Source organism: Drosophila biarmipes, chromosome 2R (assembly GCF_025231255.1).
Source record: "Drosophila biarmipes strain raj3 chromosome 2R, RU_DBia_V1.1, whole genome shotgun sequence".
NCBI classification, from domain to species: Eukaryota; Metazoa; Arthropoda; class Insecta; order Diptera; family Drosophilidae; genus Drosophila; species Drosophila biarmipes.
The window spans coordinates 2,242,180-2,254,211 of record NC_066615.1 but is presented as its reverse complement, the minus strand read 5'-3'; the positions used below and the strand labels follow the sequence as shown (position 1 = coordinate 2,254,211).

The 12,032-nt window shown below is 44.4% G+C and overlaps 1 pseudogene; it reads right to left on the bottom strand.

The window, feature by feature from the left end:
- Positions 1-1,192: 1,192 nt before the first annotated feature.
- Positions 1,193-6,571, bottom strand: LOC122817905 (uncharacterized; annotated as a pseudogene).
- Between the last annotated feature and the right edge of the window lie 5,461 nt (positions 6,572-12,032).

The following is a 12,032-nucleotide window of genomic DNA, read 5'->3' as shown; positions in this document are numbered from 1 at the left end:
TAGCGACTTTTAAAAGCTGTTAAAGCTGTTGGCGCTGATCTGGAAGAAAATTCCCGACTCGTGGCTTTTCTTCAAAATATTAGTTAAACTTACATTCATTTACCAATAACAAACTAATGGTGCCAAAAAACCTTATCAAAGGCCAACGATGACTAATATTTTCTTGATTTAGTTTGGGAAGATTTTATGAAAACATAGGCTTTTCCACGAAATATTAGTTAAACTTTTCTTCTTTTTTCAATAACAAACTAATGGTGCTAAAAAACATTAGGAAAGGCCGAGGATGACTGATATTTTCCAAATTTAGTTTGGGAAAATCACAGAGTTTGAGTTTTTATCCCTGAAGACAATTTGTTTAGGAGACAACGATTCTGACACGGCCACGGTCAAGAACGGAAAGACTCATTACTCGGTATGCTTCAGGAATCTGGTGGGACCAGAGTTGATCAAGTTTAAAGACTTGCGGCAATTTTTAATTCTAGTGCACATTTTAAATTCTGACGAAAATTTCAATCTGTATTGAAAAAAAGTGTTGCGAATTCCTTCGACAAGCGCCCTACAACCCGTTACTCGAAGAATAAAAGGGTATACTCGATTTGTCGGAAAGTATGTAACAGGCAGAAGGAAACGTTTCCCACCCCACAATGTATATATATTTTTGATCAGGATCACTGGCCGAGTCGATCTAGCCATGTCCGTCTGTCTGTCCGTCCGTATGAACGCTGAGATCTTGGAAAATATTGAGTTTGGTGAGCAAGAGGGTTCGGAGAGCAAGAGGGTTCGGAGACCAAGAGAGTTTAAAGAACAAGAATGGAGAAAGAGAGAGAGCGGAGACTTGGCGGGCGGAGCGAGAGTGCCGTGTGCAAAAGGGAGTAACGGGACTTTGGACGTGGCCGTGAACTTTGGACCGAGAGAGAAGGTGCCACATCTCGGCAGCGGAGCGGAACACAAGCATGCCATATGCGTCACGGGAATCAGCGGGACGGCAGCATCAGGCTGGACATCGGCAACAGCGCATGAAGGACAAGAGGGTCAAACAGAAGCCATGGACTTTGGACCCGGTGTAGAGAGTTTCGGCGGGTCGTGCGCAAAAGGAGAATAACGGTTCCCGGAAGCCCTATATAAACCAGAAAGGGCGCTGGCAGCTGGATGAGTCGATTACGGTCAGTCGAACGAGATCAGTCTATGACGGTCAGTCGAACACGATCAGTCTATCACGAGGAGAAGCCTACAAGAAGAAAGATTGTCACGTCGAGACGTTCGGGATTGGGATCTAAAGGGGCACACACGGCTAAGTCAAGGCGGTCTGCTTATTTCTACCAACGAAGTCCTGGCGTTACGTCTGGAGGGTCTACCAGACTTGGAGCAGTGAAGGCCGGCGACAAGAAATCGTGAGCTCGGGGGTAAGCCTGTCCAACCCCAGTGTACCTCGCCCCAAGCACTACTGTGGCGTGTGCCGGCGTGAGCCCCGTGCGCCAAGTGGAGTTGAGCAGGTCCTGGCGCGATCAGCCAGAAGGGAGAGCGGTCGACCGGTACGGTCTCGAATGGTTCCGACTTGTGATGTCCCGGAGCGGCGCGACCGAACCCGGGAGTAACGAGCCAGAAGGAGAGAAGTCTCGGAGCGGCCCGACAGAACCCCGAGAGTAACGAGCCAGAAGAGAGAGAAATCCCGGATGGGCGTATGCCCACGAACCCAAGCCGCGCTACGCCCAGCCACCCAGTCAGGAGCAGTTCGCAGGACGCCGCCACCAGTAATCAGGTCACCACACCGCAACAGCCACGCAAGGAGAATCGGGCCGGAGGAACGGCACGGACAGTACGCGAAAGGGTGAGGCTAGGGTGGAACGTTCGTTTACACGAGGCGTAGAAGCGAAGTGAAAAGCGTGGCAGCTTCCTTGCATTTCGCCTTGACTGTCCGCACGATCTGAGCGCAAACCCCCGTGGGACCATCCAGGACAGAGCAAGGGACAGGCGGTCGTGTGTCGAGACGAGTGATCCTAGAGAACTCGTCAGTCTGTTCACCCTAGTCTGAGAACGGTGACAGTCACCGAGCCAAACGCGTCAGGAACAAGTAGCGGACAAGGATCTTCAGAAAGCTACAAAAGTGGAACACCGTGTCAACGAGGCGAGCGAACATCGAGACAACCCGTACCGTCGGAGGCAGCGAGACAAGCAAATTATAAAGCCGACTGCAGTTATACCCGCAATAAACCCACTACGAACCCGTGAATTCTGTGCTTTCTCACTGAACTACTGGGCGGTCACGTTTATATAAATTTGGTGGGACGAACACACACAATCTACTGAGCTAGCCACACGAATCACATAGCGAGCAGAAAGCAAAAAAATCAGTTCGTTACAATTCCTGTCCAATAATTGCCGATATCATCAATGAAAGTCTGAAAAGCGATACCATTATGCAGAGAATACACAAGTTCGTATCAACTGGTTGGCCAGAACAACGGGATGACTCCGAAATACAACCTTACTTCAGACGCATATTCGCCTTAACGATCAACAACAAACTGCTATGTCTCTATTCTGATGTCAACAGAATTATTATTTCTCGCAAGCTTCAAAGTTAAATTCTGATACTTCTTCACGACGGTCACTGGGAAACAGTTCGCGTGAAACAGACGAGATAGCACAACTTATTAAGGGTTGCAGCGATTGCAGGTTAAGCAACCCAGCCCCGGTAAAAGAGTTTCAAAGCTGGACAAAAGCTTCAAGTTATTCTCAGTTCCCGTTCATAAGCCAAATGTCGTCGACTATAACTGTAAATACTATATCACCGCTCACAGCTATATTGGCAAAACAATTGTCAATGATAATGGACCGCAAGTCACTGACGAAACCTTTAAGGAATTTTGCCTTTTTGGTTGATGCCCAAGCGCACAACTTATACGCGGACGTTACCATCGGCTCCTAGAAAGACGGAATCGATTCTACCTAATCGCCACTCATTCGAAGGAAAATTTTCGTCCTTAATGACGACCATGTCGTCGACGCAAAGATTTTCCGTGGAAAATTGCCACTTGTTGCGCTTGTGGAGCTCCTTAAGATACTCTTCCTTCCATCGAGTGCGGAATTGCTGATGTAGAGACTTTAAGTGCTGCCACCGGTTCACTGTGTACTTGGATTCTCCTTATGGATAGAAGAAGGCCGCCGACAAAGAAGTGGCCTGGTGTCAACGCTAACAAATCAGTTGGATTTGTGTGTGGAAAGCTGAAGAGCTTTGAAGAAACGTGTACATTTGTGTAGCGCTGGACTTATAAAACAAGGTCTTGAAGCTCGTGACACCAGCTTCCCAGAGGCCTCTCATATGGCGTGCCCCAGGAGGAATGAATTGCCAGTTGAGCTGCTGATAACTATACGAATCAGTCACAGACTCATTTACGGCTTGTAAAAAATTTCGGAAAAGCAGGGCGGCAGCGCCGACAAAGAGTATCCCATTGTCGGACTGAACTTGATGAGGACAACCTCTTCTGGAAACAAAACGAGCGAAAGCGGCAAGAAATTTCTCGGTCGGCAGATCGCATGTAAGCTCTAAGTGGATGGCCTTTGTAGAAAAACAGACGAAAACCAACATATATCCTTTTGCAATGAGACAAGCTCTTCCAGTGTAGTTCTGAATGTTAAAAGGGCCGGCGTAGTCCCTCCCTGTGTACGTGAATGGCCGCAAAAAATAAACTCGATCTTTCGGAAAATTTCCTATCATCGCCCTCATAAGTCCTTTCTGGTCTAGAAAGGAGTTGAAGGAGGGCATTGAACTTGACGCGGACATCGGACGCTTTTGAATCAAGCAGCGATATTCATTCGCAAAATATCTTCGCTGAGTGCCAAGGACCTAGAGCCGTTCAGCGGCGACAAGTTCTTGGGCCTCCAGACGCACTTCTGGAATCAGACTACATCGCTGGACAAAACGATGGACACACGCGAGGACCTAAAAGCTCTATCTAACTTGGAAAAGCAATCTAGGATGTCTTCTGTCGGAATGGACGCCACCTCTACGTCGGTCACCCGTAAGTCGATGCTTTGGGTAGGCCACTGATCTCGTGGCTGTTGCAACCTAGTTGGGCCATGCCACCAAAGAGTGTTATCTACCAGTTCAGATTGAACATGCGACTAATTGGCTGCCTCTGTAGACTGGGTAGTCTTTGTTACCCGATTTGCAGCGAACGTTGTCCACTGTCATGCTGGCTTAGCTAACCATGCAAGCACAATTGTAGAATCGGTCCAACAATGGAGTTTCGAGGACAGCATCGTCATATAGGAGAGAATGGATTCGGCCATCTCGGATAGCCAAAGAGCTCCCCACAGTTATAGCCTGATCGCAGCACCGTACGCCTTTTCAGAGGCGTCACAGAATCCATGATGTTCTACCTGGAATTCTGGGCGGAAGGAAACCCATCTGGGAATTCGGAATTGATCTAGGACCGAGTAACTTTGGAGAAAATCGCGCCTCTTTTCACTCAGCTCAGTGAAAGTTTATCGTCCCACCCTATCTTTAGAAGATGCTCGCTTTGGATATGAGCTAAGATTTCCTTGTGGTTGGAGTTTCATTTTCTTAATGGAAGCCCCGCGGAATCTAGGGCACTTTGTACACTCTCAAACAATGAGCTGAGCGGCCCCTGCGTAGACAGTTGCCGCCAGAACATCATCGACATACATGTAACTGCGAATGACATTGCTCGCTCTTGGATGGCTTAGCTCCACGTTTGTTGCCAGCTGTTGCAGAAATCTAATCGCCAGGAAGGGCGCACAGTTGACTCCAAACGTTATCGTCTTAAGCTCGAAATCTCGGATAACCCCTCGCAGTTGCGGAATAAAATGCGTTGGAACTGGCTTTGTTTTGGGTCTACTCAGATCTGTCGGTACATATTCTCGATATCGGCACTATAGACGTATCGGAAATAACGCCATTTTAGAATTAGATAGTTAAGTCCGACTGTAAGACTGGGCCAGCAAGAAGGATGTCATTTAGGCTGACCCCATTTTCTGAAGGGCTGGAAGCATTAAATACCACCCGAAGCTTGGTGGTTGTACATTCCGGCTTGAGCACGGCATAATGCCGCAGGTAATAGCTGGCAGCATCGTGGGTGGGATGCACCTCTCTCATATGCTTGAGATCGAGATATTCTTGTATCTCGGAGTCATACTTCGATTTCTTTTGACTATCGCTTCTTAGGCGTTGCTCATTTCTCAAAAATTGGGCTAACGCGAAGGATTTGAAATATCCAAAGGCGGACTTGACGTTTTCGGAATAACGGAACGGAACGAAGAAAATTCTCTTCACAGGTCACATCCGATGCTTTTGCCACTTTTACTGACAGATTCTCCACCTTCCAAAATTTGGTGAGATGTTTATCTAGGGAGGTGTCAGCCGCGTGGGGAAGGTGTAAATCGCCTTGACACAGGCACGGGTCCTGTTAAGATCCAGCCGAAAATGCTCTCTTGACCGAGAAGAGAAACAAAGATGTTCGGTCGGGTACCGCTTAGGAGAATGGATGGGAGTATATCGGCCCCCATCAGAAGATCTATTTGCGCGCGATCGTAAAACTTTGGATCCGCTAGTGGAAGTTCGAAAAGTTTCCGGAGAAAATTATACGGATTCGGACAGGATGGAAAATTTCGAGCTAGTTGCGGAAGAACGTAGGCAGTCGTACTTAACAGACTAGGACGATTTGGCGGACGAATGGTAAATTGACAGAGCTTTTGGATTCAGTGGATACTATCTGGTGTAAGCCTGATACCTGAGCTTAGATAACTTGATGAGGCAAGTTAATTAAGTTGAAGAGCGGCTCAGTGATAAAGGTTGCCTCAGAACCTAAAACTATCAGCGCACGAGCTTTGAAATTGGAACCTAGGTGACAAATATCGATTATGGCGGTGCCCAGTAAAACTGATCTATCGCAAAGTAATTTTGCACAATGGAGTTCGCAGCACCGGTAGCCACGGGAACATGTGTATTTAGTGTTGTTCTGGGTGACGGAGTCAGATTGGACGGCGCTGGGTGTGAGCTGCTTCGGTGCAGTTGCTTGTGATGGCGGCCGCGGCAGTTGTGAGTGCTTTCGTGGCTGATGTCCTCGTGCAAAACAGTTCAGACACAGCCTCTGTATGTAATCGGACCGCTCAACGACAGATATTTGAAGAAAATGGGGGTATGTACTCAAGTCGGGGGGTATGCTACTCTTGACTCGATGGAATTTACCCTCCGGGACACGGATTTGGAAGTCAATGCGCTGGGCTGGGACTAATTAGAGCCTGATGATCGCCAGTGACGATCAGTTAGGAACCCATTAAGCTTTTGCCAAGTAAGAATATTGGCCTTGTCGTGTAGCGACTGTTCCCATAAGCTTCGGGAGTTTAGCGGGGCACATGTAAACCAGAATACAATCTCAATTATAGATATTGATTCCGCACATTTCTAGCGCCTTGAGGCACCCTTGGATGGTGCTTTGCAATTCTCGTAAATTTGTCCCAGATTCCTGAGGACTTACTGCACATTAAACAATATTTTTAGTTGGTTGTTTACTAACAATCGTTTGTTTTCGTTTGTTTGCGCTATCATATCTGGTATCTGGGCGACGCAGCTTTCGTACGTGCTGTAACGGTAGCCGTACTTAGCCTTGAGAACTGGCAAGCTCAAAGCTGAACATTAACCGGCTGCTACAGTGCACGCGGTACATGCATCGTACTCTTTTTTGATAAGGACCCATACCTCTCGGATTTCGTTTCGGCGAATATTGAGGACGCGAAGCATAAGAGAGGCGAGCGAGCTTTCAAATTCGGACAGTCGATCAGAGACTTCAATAAATTGGCTTAGGGCGAGTCGCCGGCAGCCGTGGCAGTCATTTTGTTCTGGCTCGCGTTATTCTTTCGATGGAAGAAGGGGCCTTTTTGGGAGGCGGCGACTTTAACTTTTTAGGTGTGGGCGACCTTATCGTAATCTTCTGTATTTTTTGTGATGAAACAGGGGATAGTTTGTTAGAACTTTTCTTCGTTATACCAAACAATGTGGAACTGTTTTATTTTAGTTGAGAAAGCGCTTTGGCTTGCCAAAAAAAAAGATACCAAAAATACCGAAAAGATACCGAATCAGTTTGCTGGAGTCAAGGAGTATTTTTCTTCTCGTTGTTTGGTGTCTAGGAAAAAAAATATCACGGTATTTAATGTTCGGGCAATAAATAAAAAATGTGATGTTCACACTTAGATTAGTTAAACGAGCAAGGAGTATGGAAATGCCAATTAAATTTGGCGTTGTACGAGTATTTCCGGAATTATTGTTGACATTTAATTTTTTGGTCGAAAGGAATTTAATAGAAATCGCGGAACATGCGATATGGGACAAGAGGTTCTGTCATGCACAAAGCCCTTTTTCTATTCGGCTATGTGTATGTATGCTGGAACATACGGAAAGAAGTGCATGAGAGCTGGGATGTATGTATGTATGACTTTTGCAGTCAAAGAAAAACACTGGACACTTCGCCGTCGGTCTTGGAATCTTATTTATTATATTTTTGGGTTGACCGACGGAAAGCTTTTGGATGGGATATTTTCGCTGTTGAATTCAGAAAATATATGTACAAAATATATATATGTAGGAGAAAATATATGTATGTAATATATATGATATGTAGGAAAAATATGTTTGTAATATAAATGATATGTATGAGGCAATATATGTATGTGGCGCAGTGTGATTCTGGTAATTGGGAATCCGGGGAATTCCCTGCTTCTGCTTTACCCGTTGATACTGAGCGAAAGCACGGCAGCAGAGGCAGAGACGCTCTGCTGCTGAGTGAGGTTCGATGGTAAGATACCAAGAGTCTTGAGTAAGACAGAGATGGCTAAATACGCTCGACTTGAGTGAGTTTATGACGTGACCGCGTATGCAATAATTAATTGAGCTTGGGTATTGGAACCGATCGGAACTCGCTATGCCGCTGTGTCAAACATCAAAAGCATCAACATGGATAACATACCCTTGCCGCCGACCAACATACCCTTGGCTCCTACATCAGAAGTGGGATTGGCTCCGCCAAAAGAGGACAGCTCTAGCGTATATAGGGCAGCCTTGGAAGAGCAAAATCGCAATTTAATGGAAATAATAAAATCCATGCAGGCACCAAGAGCACCGGCAATAGACGGGAGAGCACTCCATGTCACTCTACCTAAGTTTTGCCCTGACACCGCTGGAGCAGATTCATCGGCTTGGTGTAATACAGTGGACTTAATTTTTGCGGATAATGCTCTCGAAGGCAGTGCGCTTGCATTAAGCAAAGAATTAGAAGGCAGTGCATCGCAATGGCTGTCCCAAATATGTTTCGCTGGCATCACATGGCCGCAGTTTCTTCATCCAACGTTTCGTGGGAATCGAGACAACTTCTGCCATACTGATGAACATTTTGAATGGACGTCCCAAAACTGGAGAGAGTTTTGCTGAGTACGGCAGTCGCATTGTCACCCTATTGCCCTATTAAATGGAAGGCAAAGAATTTGGAGGAGATTGCGGTATCAGTAGCGTTGGCTCACATGGCTCAAATTGATAATAATTTGTTGCGTTGGCTGTTTACAACGAATGTGACGACTCGTAATGAGCTGCAGCAGCAGCTACAGGCTTATGCTTTCAAGAAGCGCAACAACGAGGAGGACGGATATTCGACGGGTCCGGATAAGAAGAAAACAAGAATGCAGTCGCAGGTTAAGTGCCATTTTTGTGGAAAAGCTGGCCACAAATATGCAGAATGCCGCTCTCGAATGGAGAAAACATCAGCCCCAACAGAAAGGAGTTATAGCGTGAGCAGCACGGCCGGATTGAAGGATCGATCAAAAATTAAATGTTTTAAGTGCGGTGAAAACGGACATGTGGCTTCTGTATGCCCCAAAAATCGTACTGGTGGAAACAGCAAGAGCTACGAGAAGCGAGTTGACGTTTGTACAGTAGCTCCACCAAGTTCTGAGTAATATTAATATTGAACAATATTGTTTTGAAGTTTTATTACATGTAGTTATGGACAAATATTTGAAGCATGACGTGTTGATTGGCCGAGAAGTTTTAAGCCTGGGCTTTGGTGTATCAATTGATGCAGATAAATTTTGCTTTTATAAGACAAAAAGAGTAAATGTTCTGAGTCTAGTGAAGTATGAAGAAATCATAAATTCTGATACCAATTTAAACGATTCTGATAAGACGATATTAAACAATATGTTGAGATGTCACTCTGATAGGTTTATTGACGGAATTCCAATGACTCGCGTGACGACTCGCGTGACGAATTGCTTACATCAAAAATTATTCGTCCCAGCTGTTCACCATTCACTAGCCCCATGATGCTGGTTAAGAAGAAAAATGGCACAGATCGTCTTTGTGTAGATTACCGCGTTTTAAACGACAATACAATTGCCGATAAATATCCTTTGCCTCTTATTTCGGATCAAATAGCTCGTATTCGTGGTGCAAGGTACTTTTCGTGTATAGTATGGCAAGTGGATTTTACCAAATCCCTGTACACCCAGACTCAATTGAGCGAACGGCCTTCGTTACACCCGATGGACAGTACGAATTCTTAACCATGCACTTTGGTCTGAAAAACGCACCTTCTGTGTTTCAGCGTGCAATAATAAAAGCCTTGGGTCCGTTGGCATACACATTCGCATTTGTTTACATTGACGATGTTATGGTAGTAGCTAAAACAAAAGATAAAGCGTTAGAACGACTAGAGATAGTGTTGGACACCTTAAGCAAAGCCGGATTTTCATTTAATATAACGAAATGTTCGTTTCTTAAAACTAAAATCGAGTACCTTGGGTTTGAAATAACGAATGGAGAATTTCGGCCAAATGCACGAAAGATCCAGGCATTGATAGGGCTGCCACCTCCGGAAACTGTTACTCAATTACGACAGTTCATTGGTTTAGCTTCTTACTTCCAACAATTCATTCCAAAATTTTCCGAAACATTAAAACCATTGTATACGCTTACTTCATAGAACAATGCTAATTTTGTCTGGTTGTCAAAACATGAACAAATACGTTTGAAAATAATAGGTGTATTGACACAGGCCCCAGTATTAACTATATTTGATCCACAATATCCAATAGAATTGCATACAGATGCCAGCTCCATTGGTTACGGGGCGATATTGTTACATAAAATCGAAAAAAAATCCTATGTAGTGGAGTATTATAGCAAATTTACTTCTCCGGCAGAAGCAAAATACCACTCGTACGAACTAGAGACTTTAGCAGTTGTCAATGCTACGAAGTATTTTGGGCATTATTTACAAGGTCGTAAATTCGTCGATTACACTGATTGTAACTCTTTAAAGGCCAGTCGCACTAAAATGGAATTAACACCAAGAGTGCATAGATGGTGGGGGTTTTTACAGTCATTTGATTTCGATATTGAATATAGAAAAGGGGAGCGGATGGCGCATGTTGATTTCCTTTCCCGAAATCCACTTTCAGAAGGAAATAAGTGTGTGGATAAAATAATTGAGAAGCGTATTAATCTTACTGAAGTGACCGACAATTGGTTGGTGTCCGAACAGCAGCGCGATCCTGAAATAATCAATATTTCATCCAAGTTACGCAATAACGAGTTACCGGAAAATTTAAATAAAACGTTTGAATTAAGAAAGGGTATATTGCATAGGAAAATACAAAGGAATGGTAAAACAAGGTGCTTGCCAGTAATTCCAAGGGCGTTTAGGTGGGCAGTGATCAACCACGTACACGTATCTGTTATGCATTTGGGATGGGAAAAAACATTAGATAAAGCATATGGATATTACTGGTTCGAGAACATGACCAAGTATGTACGTAGATTTGTGGAAAATTGTATCACGTGTAAACTAGCAAAACCCCCAAATGGAAAGGTCCAGGCAGAATTGCATCCAATTCCTAAGATAGAGATACCATGGCGCACAGTGCACATCGATATAACGGGTAAAATGAGTGGCAAAAACGACTTGAAGGAATACGTTATTGTTCTAATAGACGCATTCACCAAGTTTGTTTATTTTTACCACACACTGAATATAGACACCGAAAGCTGTATTAAAACTGTGAAATCGGTTGTGGCGCTATTTGGATTGCCAACTAGAATAATAGCGGATCCAGGTCGTTGTTTTGCTAGCTCAGGCTTTCGCAATTTCTGTTCCGCTCAAAAGATTCAGCTGCATTTGATCGCTACCGGAGCTAGTAGGGCAAATGGACAGCTTGAACGCGTGATGAGCACCCTCAAGACAATGTTGACAGCAGTTGAAACGAGTCAAAGATCATGGCAGGAGGCATTGGCTGAAGTACAACTGGCCATGAATTGTACTGCAAATCGAGTCACCAAGTTTAGCGCTTAGAGCTATTAATAGGAAAAGAAGCTAGGCCTTTTGGTTTATTGTCAATAAACGAAGAAGACAATGATGTAGATAGAGAACAGATTAGAATTCAAGCCAAGGAAAACATGGAAAATAATGCAAGATATGACAAACAAAGATTTGACAAAAATAAGGCAAAGATTATGAAGCATAACGTCGCACCATAACAGCTGTCTCACAGGGATGAGAAGTGTTATGGCGGGGGTCAAGGTGATTGGGTGTAAGTGTGTACACCAAATTAAATTGAGAAATCAAGAGACAAATCTAAGTTTTGTAAAATCTGAATTATTGTAAAATTCTGATTAGAATTAAATGATATAAATAAGATCAAGAAGTCGAAAATGTATTATGTTAGTAAACAAATGGAAATTGTGTTTCCTAGATAAGAAAAATTGTCAGTTAATGTTTGTGGTAGCGGCTCTGTAAGTTTGTAAATTGTAAGAGAAAATAATGTTATTAAAACCAAGAGATACCATAATTAAAAAAGTCTGGTATGTGACTTGGACAAGGGTGGTGGATGTAGCACACGAGGACGTGTGATAGGTCAGGAAGGCCGTGTCGCAGTGTGATTCTGGTAATTGGGAATCCGGGGAATTCCCTGCTTCTGCTTTACCCGTTGATACTGAGCGAAAGCACGGCAGCAGAGGCAGAGAC